This window comes from Trachemys scripta, chromosome 15 (assembly GCF_013100865.1).
Source record: "Trachemys scripta elegans isolate TJP31775 chromosome 15, CAS_Tse_1.0, whole genome shotgun sequence".
NCBI lineage: Eukaryota > Metazoa > Chordata > Testudines > Emydidae > Trachemys > Trachemys scripta.
The window spans coordinates 15874066-15889398 of record NC_048312.1 but is presented as its reverse complement, the minus strand read 5'-3'; the positions used below and the strand labels follow the sequence as shown (position 1 = coordinate 15889398).

Here is a 15333-nt window from a genome sequence, read left to right as displayed (position 1 = left end):
AGGGTCCTCCAATCCACTGTTTTACCTGTATTTATGGGCTAGATTAAATTGAGTTTTGTGCCTGCAAACACGTGTTACTGGGTACGGTGCTTACTGTTATGAATAGACACCAATGGAACAACACCCAGTAGTAAATACTCTGGTTGGTAACATTTGCAAGATCGCACCCAATGGCATCAGCACAATAGCTATAGCCAATAGGGTGCTACCTGAAGAGCTTTCCTATTGCCCCTATGTGTGTTTGTGTGTGAAGTCTGTTTGTGTTTCTGCTTCCCTTCGTTTGTCACAGCCGTAATGCTCTTAATTACAGATAAGATTTTTTTAAAGGATCTCCAGTTCTTCTTTACCAAACTCTGTCTTTGAGAATTAATTGCTTTTTCTAGAAATCAAACTGTGAAGGGGAGTTAAAGCCACTCTTGTAAAGTTGATTTGAGTTTAGCTCATTGGACTAATCTGATATAAAGCAGGATTTGATGGAATTAATCCGAAACCAATCTGCTGTCCATTACAGGCACATAAGTGCAGTAATTGTCTCCTGTAACAGAAATAGCTTGCATGCACTCATCCAGGAGAGTGGCAAAGAATTCCCCCAGAATGTGAATCACCTTTCCATGTCATTGGTGTTAATTAGCTACTGAAACAAGTGTGTCCATAAACATGGTGTTGGGGCTCGTAGAGAGCTGAGCTGAAAAGAATGATTGGAGATGGGGAGAAGGAGACAGGTGAACAGAATACATGGAATGTGAGCAGTGTGGCTTTAGACTATGGTGAAAGGTGACTCTGGGGCAGGGCAGAACAGGGAGAGCTAGGTTGTAAATTCATCACCTTTGAATGTGAGATGTAGGCTGCTAAATCACACAGCCATGTTTAGTAATCTTTGGCTGTATTTCACTGGGGCTACATAGACCGCAGGATTATCAGTCAACCATATATATGCAGCAGCCAATAATACTCATGACCTTTGCATCAACACGTACAGGTGTCTACCTGGTGAGCTAAGGAACAGCAACAGTTTATCCCGTAGAGAAATCGAATACAAATGAGCAAGTGCTGTTCTACTTAAAATGCTGTGATTTATATACATAAATCATATTCATGTGGGCCATAAAACCACTATAATATACAACACCATTTTAAATTCAAGATATTGCTCTTAAAAACCACTATTTAGGGTTCATCTTTATTGAAAATCTTCTTTATGGCCAACATAGAACAAGATTAAGAGCTCCATGACGCATTCATCAGGTTTTCCCACTGTCCACTAGCATAATTTAATTGAGTATTTTAATATACTGTGCAAACAGAGATGTTCTTACAAAGACAGCATTTGTTCTGGGAAACTGTGATGTTGTTAGGATTTATTAGTAAGAAATAACTGCATCACCACATTTGTGTGGAGACAGCCCTGTAATGCTGCCAGAAAGAGCTGTCTTTTAGGAGGCCATTTTGTAAGTATAATTTATTACGCTGAGCTGGTATAAAAATATACAGACCTGATTTTGCAAACCATTAAAGTCAGAAATAAAGAGAATTTTAGTTACTTACTTGAGCAGGTCAACATATTTAATTTTTCTTGCCGCAATTCATATTGGTGGTGCTATTCACATCAGTCCTCTGTGCTGCTTTGACTTGGATGATGACTCTTAGGAGGAGGGAGGGTGTTTGATAGGCTCAACTCACTTGGAATTTAGAACCACGTTTTGGGTGTAAAGTAAAGTTTGTGGCCAACCAAGAGGAACTTTGTGGCAAATAGAGGATGTGGGTAGAAAGAGGGCAGGGGTTACTAGTAAACGGTTTAGGACCCTCATAGTACCTTTTCAGGTCACTGGGGTTCGTGTTATATTTGTATTACTGCTGGATGAATGGTGATGAGAGAAAAAAAATCCTACAAGTGTTCATTTACTTTTGACAGTGTTGATGATCCTTGTTCTGGTTTTCTGTAAACACTTAATCAGTCAAACTTCCCTGGAAGAAAAACTCATCAAAAGTTTAATTTTAAGCTCCAACGTTCACTCGAAGGAAATTGTGAATTGTATAATTGGTTATAAAAGTCACAATTCACACTGATATTTAGCTATGTTTAAGTTCAAGGGACTGAAACAATACTCCTTCGCTTCACTAATCATCCCAGCACACCCATTGCAAATATTCACAATGGAGAAGAAACTCATCTCTTTGCCAAGGCCAGCACAAAGTTTTATGTGATTCATAAGCCTGTGTTAATGTTTTAAATGCCATGCAGGCCCTCTGTATTCATATTAGCAAATGAGCTGCAGTCCAAGAATTGGCTGCTGGACTATTTTGCAAATAATTGTGATGAGATAAGCTGGAGATTGCTTGGTTTGGATAATTCTCAGACCGGAGGAAGGAAGGAGATATTTATGGAATAAATTCTTCACTCTAAATTGTAGTATGTACACGTACAGCTCTAGTCTTTATGCTTTGCAGAAATCCTGCAAAGGAACTGTATTCTGATTACCTCTGGGTCTGGAAATGGACAACGTCAACTTCACCCCCGATGGATCAAAGCTTTTATTGGTGGCTGGCCAGCTTTTCTTGCCAGGCTACTCATTTGAATCATTCGTAGCAAGGGAGCTATGGTGTTTGGTAATCACTCTGGGTTCCAGGTGCTCGAAAGAGGTCCTCTTTATTCAGTAATGCATTACCAATTGCCTGCACATAACAGAACAGGGGCTTCTGAGGTGACCATGCCCCAGACTTTGTCTGGGAAGTTAAGCCACTTAAAGGTACAGTTCCCAATACTACAGGACCCTGAGTTTCTAAAATAGTCCTTTTGGTGGTGAAGACAGCAGACAGGGGTGGCATGTTGCCAGTTTCAGCAGCCAGCAAAGGGTGTTGTGTTTAATCACTAGATTAAATATTCCTTTTACTGGCTTTTCTTTTCAGTACCACAGAGCATGACGTGTTATAAAACAGTACTACTAGTTAAACAAGTGTTGGCTGGCACCACTGAGCCCTCTGGCTATGTAGATGGCAAAGTGAGCATTTGGCTGACAAGCAGCCAATAGAGACTCCCAGGAAACCAAGCAGAGAAAGCAGACTTGTCGAGGAATGAGCAATGGATTTGCCATGTGCATTGTGAAGAACTAAAGGGAAAAGGGGCAAGATGTACTTGCTAAGAGAGCCCCCAGCAATAGCAATGGCTTCATTTCTTATGGTAGTTACTTACAAAACAAGTCTGTAGCAATTTCAATAGTATGTTAAGGGATTAAAAACTGTGGACCCAATCCTTCATTTATCTGGATAAGGGACCTCCACTGACTTCAGTGGGGCTCCACAGAGGGGTCTTCACAGAGCTGCTTGTAGGATAGGGGCCTGTCTCTAGAACTGCACAAATGCATTATACAAATTAGTCTTGATCAGGCAATCACTTAGTAGCAGGCATAGGCCCTGATTTGGGACTTAAACACGGCTGAAGTGCTGTCTTAAATAGGGATGCTTTCCTGAATCAGAGTGTCATAGTGCTTACAAACAGGAGCAATATTATGATGGTAAATCGGATTGCTCTTGGTGGTGGTAAGCACAATCCCTGGTAATAAGTGTGATCAAGATTGGGCTCAGAGTTTGAGCTTAAATTATTTAAGACTATTTTCTCCATTTCTTTGTGTATTCAGCTACTTGCAAATAATGCAACATTTTCAATCAACTATATTCATGCTCTTTTGTTAAACTAAACCCTGTTTCATGCAGTCATTGGTGCACATGGAAGTCCCTCCATCTTTATGGCTCAGGTTAAGTTTCATTTGCCTTTGTGCTGAAGTGACCTTTCAGTCAGGTTTCTAAGAACAGAATGTAGTACAGCCTGGTAGATTTAAAGCTTTGTACTTATTTTAATGCATCAGGATGACCAGGGGAGGGGTATTTTTACACTATGACTTTTAAGGTTTTAATTATTTCAGTGTTTTTGCAAAGTTACACCCCTAGAGACAATTTGACAACGGTTAGGCTGCCATGCACTGACATCAGCACAGCCTATCGTGTTAACTGATATTGTCTTATTGTTTCCTTGTGCTCCCCATCAGGCTGTGTGTTTTTTGTCTTGTCCTTAGATTGTAAGCTCTTTGGAGTTTTGTTCTGTCTTTGTTCTGTGTTTGTACAGTGCCCAGCACAATGGCATCCTTCCCGGTCCATGACTGGGGCTCTGAGGTGATACAGTAATATAAACAATAAAAGCTAGAGACTGCAGTGCTACCTACAGACACTGCAGCACTGGCCGTGTCTGCTTCCTCAGCTTATCCTGATAATGTGCATAAACATGGCTGGGGGAGAGGACACTTCTAGTGGGCAAGAGGCTAGTTCTCTCTCTGTCCCCTCTGAAGTCTGCCAACAACAGTGCCAGTTAATCTTCACTCTGGGGATCTCTTTGGGGAGGAGAAAGGAAAGATTAGTAGAGTTCATACATGTGCACAAATGGCTAAGCTCTGCTCAGTGAGCCTGCTCTTCCGTGAAGGCATTCTGATGATTCACAAACCAGTGCATTGAAAGAGTTTGCACTGGGTAGCAAAACTAGTCTTGTGATGTCCCAGAACCCTCTGTTTTGATGGACTGTCATGTATTTTAAATCTTAAATGGGCATAATCCCCCCACATTCCTTGTCAGTCCAAGATGTAATATTCATGAGTCTCTGCTGTTAAAGCAGGGGTTCTCAAACTGGGGGTTGGGATCCCTGAGGGGGTCACGAGGTTATTACATGGTGGGGGTCGCGAGCTGTTAGCCTCCATCCCAAACCCCGCTTTGCCTCCAACATTTATAATAGTGTTAAATATGTTTTTAATTTATCAGGGGGGGGTCACACTCAGTGGCTTGCTATGTGAAAGGGATCACCAGTACAAAAGTTTGAGAACCCCGTCTTAAAGACAGACAATGGAGCCTTATTGTTTAGAGTGGAACGATAGTGTGCTTTCAGTTTAACATTTCTTCCATTCAAATATCTGCTTACAGATTTAGCTTGCTGACCTGACATCAATGATGTCTTCAGCTTAATGGCATAGATCAATAAATAGCATGTTAAGCCATGGCCCTGTTTTTATAGCTTTCCAGCATTATTAGAAAGCAGGGTTATTCCAGTTAACATACTGTACAGATAGAACAGTTACTAAAAGTGAAAGGACCAACATTCACAGTGAAGGATACTGTATAGTAAATTGAGATGTTAACACCAGCGTACCAGGCTGGCTTCCTTAGAAAGCAAGGGTTTCCAGTTACAGTCTTGATTTGCAGTTACTATCTATGCCCATCATTTTCCTGGGGTTGTATCCATCAATTATTTCTTTAGACAGACATCCATGTTTAACACTATAGAGGTCCAATTAAAACCTATTTTAGGACTGATGTTCTCTCCCTATTTGCAGGCGACTCCCATAACTCCAAGCAAAAGGGACCCAAATGGGTCCTATGCACTGTGAGGCTGCTGGTCACCAAGGCTAACGCTTTCCTGGCTGGTTGCCTAAACCAGGACTCTTTGCTCCACATGATAGCACCTAAATAAGTGGCCTGATTTTCAGGTCAAACTTACATGCTGCCAAGCTTCTCATTTTTCCCAGTGCTATCCCTTATCTAAATCCTAAAAGTAAAATCAGGCAAATTATGGCCTTGGGTGTTGTAAATATGAAGTAGGATTGCAACTTTGCAGCTGGAGACTACCTGCCATGAGGAGTTTTGTAAACTTTGTGATTTTTGAAAGATCAGCAACATTAAATACCTTATTGTTTGAAGGATTTTTGCCTGTTTCGACTGGAGTGTTGGCCAAAAATAATTTGACTCCCTTTCCACAGGGCAAGAGGATGGGGGTGGGAAGGGACACAAAAGATTAAGTGGATAAATAGCAGTTCCCTTTATTTCAATCTGGCATTGGTATATATTCCAAGCATCTGCTCCATGCTCTAGTTAGAACCCAGCTCCTAAGATGGCAAGTTTTCAACTTGCTCCTGGACTGACTTTTCTCATTTCATTCCCCACCCTGATTGTGTTTCACTTCCATTGTGCACAAACAGAATCCTAACTAGCTTTGTCCTCCATTTCCACTGGATTTCATGGACTTGCACGGCTGGTAGATGCTGGATCATGTTCTGCCTTTGTTGGCCTTCACAGCCGCTTATGCCCAACTGGGAGCTTCTCTTAAACTTCTGGCAAATAGTGAGAAATTCCAAAAACACATTTCCCACACAGACAAGGGTATTTGCAAATTCACTGTAGGTAGGGGAAGGGCCCTTGGCGCACAGTGCCATAAAATGCTGGTCAGAGTAACTAGAAAGTTGAATGGGGAGGAGGGGGAGTCTTCAATCAAAAGTTAGAGGAAGTGGCCATTGAGGGAGCCGTAGCATTCCTGACTGATGAGAGCACAAATAAGTGACCAACTGTGGTGAGGTGAACTGTAGAACACTATTACTTGGAGAAAGTTTACCCAAAATATAATTTGCTGTTTTATGACCTGTACCAACAAGCAAACTTTTATACCTAAGATTACTCCTGAGGGAATTCTGCGCCAAAAAAATAAAAATTCTTCGCCCAATATTTTAAAATTCTGCAAATTTTATTTTTCAATAAATAAATGTGGAGGCTCCAGTATGGCAGTGGGGAGCCCAGGCCACTGGTTGCACAGAGGTGGGAGATCACCCTGCAGCCCCCTCCCCCCCCCAGGACTCAGTGGTGAGGCTGCACCTGACCCTGACACAGTGAAAGGACTGGGACTACCCAAGAAACACCCTGGGGCCCTGCCCCTCCACGCCAGGTGCACCAGGTATGCTCAGGCAGGCTCAGCTCGGCAGGATCCAAGTATGGAGGGGCTTAGTGTGGGGGGATTCAGTTGTGGAGTGAGAGGATTCTGTGTGGGGCAATCTGGGTATGGGTGGCTCAGCAGGGGGTCTGGGTGCTGGGGGAGTGGGAATGTGAGTGCAGCTGGTTGGGGCTCAGTGGGGTGGGGGTCCTGGTGCAAGGGGCTTGTCTGAGTGGTCCAGGTTTGGGGGTGTGGGGCTTGTTGGGGTAGGGGTTCAAGTGGGGGGGGCACTCAGCAGGGGGTGGTCAGTTCAGGTGTAGGAGTCCAGATGCAGGGGGTTGGGGGCTCAGCAGGGGGGTGATTTTTCTGCAGGGGAGGCAAAGAAATCTGCAGGGGACATGAATTCTGCCTACGCAGTGGCGCAGAATACCCCCAGGAGTACATCTAGCAGACTTCTGATCTGTCATCCTGAAAACATTTGGGTGAAGCCAACACCCTCGCACCAAGGCTCTGTAAACCAGGCAGCTCTAACCAACTCTTGCTTGAAATATTTACTTTGCTTCCTAATAGAATCTGACATACTGCAAAAGCTCATTGAGTTAACTAATTCAGTTTCTTGACTCCACTGGATGCAGCAGGAGAAGATATAAAAAAACAACTCTAATGGCTCTTACTATGCTATACTGTAATATGGGGAAAATTTTCTTCCTGTATCCAGCTGGGGTTCAACTTATGTCATGAACCATGAGGAATGGTAGCCATTGGGCTCAGTTCTCCACTGTCTTGCAATTTATGCAGTCCTTTACACCTGGGTGAAATGGGTATAAAAAGCGACCAACAGTGGTAAGTGGAGAAATCCAATGTGGCAGCAGTTTATGGTTGTTTTGCACAGGGAGTGGAGAATCCGGCCCCTTATTTTTATCGTTGCTAGCTTCAGTGCAGATGCTATTCTTATTCCTATACATGTTGAATCTGATTTTTAAATAACCTACTAAGTTGTGAAATAGACAAATAAAATACAGCAAGCAAAATGCATTTCCTGGGAAGCAAGCTGTTCTGTCATCTCCACCAGGACTGCTGACTCGAGTCACAAATGGAAGGGTGTTTTTTGTGAAAAAGACAATCTGCACCTATAGCTGTCTACCCTCCTGCTGCTGCCACTACATGCATGGACCCCTTCATGTAATATCATAGTTTAGAAAGAAGGACTATTCATTGCCCCTCTTACCCACCACCCTGCAAGTCTTCCCACTTTTTGCCTTTCCTGGAGGTAGCATAATCCACTCTAAACTGTTGGTCCCAATGAGCTCAATTTGGTGCATCTCTTCACCTCTTTGAAATTAAAATTGAATTCCAAACTGTACAATTATCCATTTTAAAAATTAACCCAGGGTTGAGTCTTAAACATGACTAGTCCCTGCAGCATGGAACTGCAGCTGCTGATGCAAGAACTCTGAAAGGCCATAGTTTGGCTGGCTCTGGTACAGACAGATATTAAGGTAGGAAACAATCAAGAATCTTTGAGAGCCTAGGGAGCTTCTTTTAATATCTGCAATTGCACCATTTTATTATCATCCCTGATTATAGCTTTGCTGTGGGCAGATGAGGTGCCATAGTGCATTTAATATTCTATTAAAAAGAATGCAATATTCTCCACTTACATAGCACCTTTCATCTAGGGTTCAAAGCAGTTTACAAACGCTTTCACAATACTCTGAGGTAGACAAGCACTGTCCTGAACGAGGAAACAAGAGTCAGAGGATGCGAGTTGCCTACAACAATGGTAAAATATGAAGGAGAATGCTTGGTCTCCTATCCTAATCCCTAGTCCACCCTTCACACAACAGAAGGTGCTAAGCTAAACATTAGAAAAATTACCAAATGAACTAAACTGCTTAAAAATTCTGCGTAAGTCAGTTTGTGTGCCTGCATTATGGGTTTGCACTGCTCTAAACAGGTCAATGTTAGATTTAGTTACACTAGTGCAATTTTTCTAATATGGACTAGATCTAATTGAGTGCTGGACTGATATACCCTTGCTCACATGCACTACTACTCAAGTAGTTCCACTGAAGTTAATGGGACCAGTGATAAATTACTGCCTAAAATGTGACACTTTAGAACTGCAAGATAATCATAGAATATCAGAGTTGGACGGGACCTCAGGAGGTCATCTAGTCCAACCCCCTGCTCAAAGCAGGACCAATCCCCAGACAGATTTTTGCCCCAGATCCCTAAATGGCCCCCTCAAGGATTGAACTCACAACCCTGGGTTTAGCAGGCCAATGCTCAAACCACTGAACTGTCCCTGCCCCTCTATGCACCACACTTACTGTACAGTGTGGCTGCCTTTCACTGAAGGCTTAGAAAAAGCCTCTCGTGGAAAGAGCGAGAACTGGCCTTTTTCATCCTCATTAAAATATCCAAGTGATAAGAAACAAAATAAAAGGGTCCTTCACTTGTTGGACATCCTTTGAAAATGCAGAAGTGACCAAAAAAATGCAACAAAGCTGCCACTGAAGAAGACTGGCCCAGATAGTTGCTATTTCTCCCCCTCCTCTGCAAATCTTTTACTGTTCTTTTGATTCATGTCTTGACAAGGAGCCTGATTCTGATCTTGCACAGATTTTCCATCCTGTAACTCCACTGATTTCAGTGGCATTACTCCTGATTTACACTAGTGTAAGACCAGATGCCAGGGCAAGCAATTGTCCACGCACAGTATTACTTGCATGTAAAGCAAGATGTAAATATTACACGGGCAAATCATGCATGATACCTTTTTTTTTTTTTTTTTTTTTTAAGTAGTGAGTTTGCTGGCTGGACAAAACATATGCCATTAAATTAGAGATTATAAACTACAGGTCTGTACATCAATCTGCAAATCCACCATTCATAGTTTAGGCCCATTTAAGTCAGTGGAACTATTCGGGGAAGTAATGTACACCTATACACAAAAGTTTGCAGAATTGATGTCTTAGAACCGTGTATTTGCCTGAAAGTTACTTGTAACATCTTAAGACTTAGTCAGCTACTACACGTTAATACAGATAATTGATCAGACGCTGTACACAGTGTTCCTAGAAAGCTCCTACAAACAGTAGGATATGTTGTACTGATGGAGGAAAAATGAATGACGGATACAGCAGTTAGTCACCACACTCTTTCTTGCTGTTTGAAGTGAGATGAATGTGGTAAGCCCTTATTCTTAACACAGGCTGTGCAGTTCTAAATGAACAGTAAGAGCTTTTTTATATATAACAGGTTTATTTAATTCCTAGGCACGCACTATGAATTGTGTCTTACAAATAATCTAAAAAACCTTGGTAGAAAGGGGACTTGTTTCTCTTTGACCTCTCACCCCTGCTACGATAGTCTTTCTGCCAAAAGAGCACACCGAACTTGGATGTAAACAAGGGAGGACCTTTATTAACAGTTTCACTATACAAGTGCCGTGCTGTCCATTGGCCAATTAGTGGCACTTGCAGTGTGATGAGGCTTTGTGCCTGTCTTTGTTGGCTGCCAGAAAGAAGCAAATTTCAGAAAACAGGTGTTAAACAAGACCTTAAAAGAGACAACTTTCTCCTCTGTTTTTTAAAAGTATTAAAATGCTCTCTCTCTCTTTCTGTTTGAAATGAGAGCTTTGTTAGAAATTGCAAGTACTTCAATAAATAAACTTGAAAGTTTGTCTACCTTTGCAAGAATAAAAAGTGAAGAATGTAATTATTTTCTGGTCGAGGCTATGTAATGCTTTCCTGGTATCTGTTATTACTCAGAAAGAAGACACTTAAGGAGACTAAATCCTCCAGCCTGCATATGTCCGCTATATGTTTAACCTAACTCAATACCATTATTTCAAGGAAATCAAAGAGTATCTTTTCTGTAATTGTTTTTCAAGTCATTCACAAAAGCCCTAGAGAAACTAAAGCTCAGATTAAATGGATTCAGTAAAAAGAAGTAATTTAAATGTTATTGCTGATGGATTACTTTAAAATGTGGTAGAAAGTTGATTTTTTTCTCATTACCAATGAGCTGATTTGTACAATTAACACAGCAAAGAGCCTCTGCTTTTCCTTTTGCAACTGGCTAAAAGAGACTAATTGAAATCCTGTTTAACCTCTGCAAGAACTGGGTCCTGTTGTCCAATTATACTAACAATTCATAAAGTTCTATTGATCAGTGAAGGTATTACATTGCATTTACAATTCATTTAATCAGAGGATCTCCAAGTAGTTTGAAAAGAAAGCTTCACAACCCCGGTCAATTTAATTTTACAAGATGAGGTGCAGGGAGGGTGTCAGTTAAACTCACATAGAATAGGTAGTGAAGGATCCTCTGATAGACAACATTTCCTCAGCTGACCATAACAAGTTGCTCTCTTATTTAAAGTGTGCATGTGAAGCAGTTGCTCTTTTGGAATTCAGGTGTATGCATTTGAGCTGACTATTAATTTCATACTTTTTTAATCTTTGAAAACATAGCTTAATTAGACTTTCATTTTTCTCTCCCCTTCTTCGAGTGCTCTTTTTTATGGTTTCCTTTCCCAAGAGATGGTTTCAATTTCCCCACATCACTATGCCCAACACCAGAGAGCAATGTCCTATCATTCTCCCTCTTCAAGCTAGCCTTTTAAGGAAAATTTAATGTGTTCTTCCTACTCCTACCTTACACCTTATGAATATAGGTTACAGATTTGTAGCTGCACTTTCCAATAGCCATTTAAAGCACTGACATGAGAGAGGAAAGAGTTGGAGCTGTTCATGCTACATATTATGATTCTAAGCAGCTATAGGAACCTGTGTGAACAAATGGAGTGTTATGTATTTCAAACCAGAGGAAAGGAATGCGCTACTTTTCTCTTGCAGCGTGTGTGTATGTCTGAAGGATACATTTTCAGCAGTTAACATTGATGGGAGTCATGTGGCTAAAATCTGCACATTTCAGCTGCATATCTATCCCCTAAGCCTTTCACTAGATGCCAGACTTCCACTGAAGCTGGATATAGGGAAAACAAGATATCCCACAGTTGTAGAAAAATTCCAGTGTCGTCCAAAGCACATTTGACTGTGGCATAAGATTTTTCAGAAAATATGGATGGATTTTTCATTCAGAAAACCCAGTGATAGCTATTAATCATATCCCACTGTGACATCTCTTGTAAAGTTGCAGTTTAAATAAAATAAATTTTCCTTTCGGTCCTAAAGGCAAAACCTCTTGACCCAACTCTGTAATTTGTAAAGAATTAAATTAAGTCAAGAAGCAACAAGCGAACCTCAACCAAATTCAGGGATTGGCAATTTTCTAAAGGATTTAAGGAGTGACCTAACTGCTCCCATTGAAGTCAGTGGTAAAACTCCACATGCTCTGGTGATGAGTACCAGTATGAAACACTCTAAAATTTGGGTCCCCCTGCCCCCAAACCGCTGCCCACCACATTAGAAGTTTCCTAACAGAGTTAATCATGAGGTATCTGACATTTCTAATTCTAGTCCTGGATGTGAATTTGGAAGTTATAATGCTGAGCAGAACATTCCTTTAATCACCTGAGTTTGGTTCTAGGAAATGGGTGTGAGTTTCAGCAGGAAGTTTGTTTTTTCCCCCTTTTCCCCCCTGAATTGGTTTGCCCATCCCACATCATTAACAGCTGGTGGACAATGCTGTGGTGACAGTTTGCATAACTTTCTGCGTCTGTAATGTATCTGCCAAAGGTCCCATTTGGTTTGGGACTGCGCCAGGTTTTGCTAGTCCAGCCTGTGTGTTCCAGGATTAGGGCAGTATTGCCGACGGGGCCAGGAGGCTTGTAGTGCTGCTGCTGTTAGAGCACAATTGCACCTCTCCTGACAACACAGTGACACCATCAAAAAGCCACAGGCCTCTCCTGCATGTTCCGATACGGTGGTGAATGTGATTAACAACCTACCTGACCAATCAAATAATGGATTCAAAGGACAATCTCCGTTAGCCATTTTAGGGTACAAGCGGCAGGAGGTGCTAGCTGCCGCAAATACATTCCTAGCGTCTTGCATGGGTGTGTACTCAGGGCAGCTCGCCCTTCCTGCTATTCATGCTGCAACAACTACACTCAATTTTTAGTGCACTGGCTTGATCAGAGCTAGCGCCCGTATGTCTCTTCATGCTGGGAATTACACCTTCAGCTCAAAGTGTAGACAGACCCTCAGTCTATGTCCAGGTTTCCCATCTTGTAGCTTACTATAGTACAGGGGTTCTCAAATTGGGGGTCGGGACTCCTCAGGGGGTTGCAAGGTTATTACACGGGGGGGTTGCGAGCTGTCAGCCTCCACCCCAAACCTCACTTTGCCTCCAGCATTTATAATGGTGTTAAATATGTAAGAAAGTGATTTTAATTTATAAGGGGGGGTTGCATGCAGAGGCTTGCTACATGAAAGGGGTCACCAGTACAAGAGTTTGAGAACTACTGCTATAGTAGATAAGTAAGCTATTGAGCCTGATCTACGATGCTTTTATTTATATTTTGCAAAATAATAGAGTGGGGGTAGGAGATACTATATATAAATAAAACAATTGCACTTCTCTCCTGCCACCTAGCTCCATCATGGAGATCCTCACATTGCCACACTACAAAGTGTCATTGGCAAGGTGCAAAATCACATGTGCCATGTGGAATCCCATTCCTGTTCATTTTAATTAGGATTGTACCATCTCTTAGGGCATTATCTGGGACAAATCGTTTCATTTTCAGACTGCCAGAAATTATACCTCTCCAGGTGTAACAAAACTGAAGCACAAGAGAACTCCCCTTTTATGTTTGATTACAGTGACAAGTATTTGAACCTCAGATAACATGGCTCAGCATAAACAATAATTTTTATTGTTAAAATATCCATTCCTGTTTCACCAGAGGGAAGGATCGAAGGTTTTGTCACTCCTCACTGCAGATGCAGGCAGTTTTTCTTTTAAACAAGGATTTTTATTTGAGGAAAGAAAGTGACATGATTTCAACTCCAAGAGAAGATGCTCCTAGGAGCTCATCCTGTTTCTGTTGCATGGGCAGACAGAGACTACAGTTATTGACATGCAGGCATGGAAAGCTTGGGGCCCACAGCCCTATTGCTGGGGGTAAAAAATAGAAACACAAACTAGGCCGGGGGGCAGCATTTCTTTAATAATTTGAGACCCTACTGTGAGTACCAACTTCCACCTCAGTGACCCATGTGAGCCTTTGCTTAATAAGCGTCCTTAAACACAGGTCCTGTGGGTAGCAGCTATAAATCTGCTGCACATCTCATGTCTGTCTCTGAGCCTCAGACTTCCCAGCACATCTGCTGGAAGCTGCATGCATGCCTGGAGGCAATCAAGAACACCATTTTGTCTAATAACTGAGCCTATTGCAACAGTAGCATGGGACTCTTTTGCAGCAGGAAAAGAGTTATGCAGCAACTGAACGAGTTAGTGCAGCAACTAGGTGACAGGAGATGGTGACAAAGCACAAGCAAAGATGTAGCAAAGAAAGTAGTTTAGAGAGTCCCCGAGAGGCCAAAGGAAAGAGGAAAGTTAAAGAGTTTTGAGAAAGGAATAAGGGAGACAGGCTCCCAGTGGAGAATTGCACTTTGCCTCCCAAACATAGGCAGTTCCGATATTGCCACTGCCCAGGCTCCTCCCTTTCCCAAAACTCTACAGAAGGGGACAGGGAAAGTAGCTGGCTGAAGACCAAGTTAGGAAGGAAATTAGGATAAGGAGGACAAAAAAAAAAAAAAAAAAAAAAAAAGCTAGTTTCAGCTATGATTTTCCTGCATTTTATAATGTGAATGTATTGAATTTTGTAACATTTTCACTGCCCTAAATAGCTTAGCTTACTGTTTTCTTTCATATTGAAACCTTGGTTTTGTTTAAATCTCTCATTATGAGTTACGAAGATATAATAATAGATTGTAATTTGCTGGCTTGTGTAGATCTCACTGCCCTCTAGTATCGGGGGTAGCCGTGTTAGTCTGTATCTACAAAAACAACAAGGAGTCTGGTTGCACCTTAAAGACTAACACATGTATTTGGGCATAAGCTTTCGTGGGTAAAAACCTCACTTCTTCAGATGCATAGAGTGAAAGTTACAGATGCAGGCATTATATACTGACTGCCCTCTAGTGGATGGAATAGGAATTGCTTTACAGTGTCTCCATAACACCTATAATGGTAACACACAATAATTTTCCTTTAGCTCAGTTGTCTGGGCTTTTGAAGTAGGAGGACCTGGGTTCGATCCCTGCTGTCACTGTGAAGTTCCAGGTTGGACATGGTAAACAGCATAATAACAGCCATGAAATCCTCATTGGCCACATATTAGTTATAACTACGCAAGCTACAACTGCCCTGGTTTAGGAATACAGGAATTGCCAATCTGGATTGGATCAATGGTTCTTCTAGTCGGATATCCTGTCTCAGATAATGGCCAGTACCTGATGTCTTATAGGAAGGTGCAAGAAGCCCACAAAATGGATAATTATGGAATAACCAACACTTCCGTTGACCTAGTTACCATTGCTTGGGGATGTGGCGTTCCTACCTACGGTGATGGAAAAAAAAACCTACTGTCGCTGTAGTCTGCATCTACACTCCGGGGT

The 15333-nt window shown here is 41.8% G+C and overlaps 1 protein-coding gene across 3 annotated transcripts in view; it reads left to right on the top strand.

Moving 5' to 3' along the window:
* ZDHHC8 (zinc finger DHHC-type palmitoyltransferase 8) overlaps positions 1–15333 on the top strand; it is a 237530-nt gene that overhangs the window by 107149 nt on the left and 115048 nt on the right. The window lies entirely within an intron of this gene.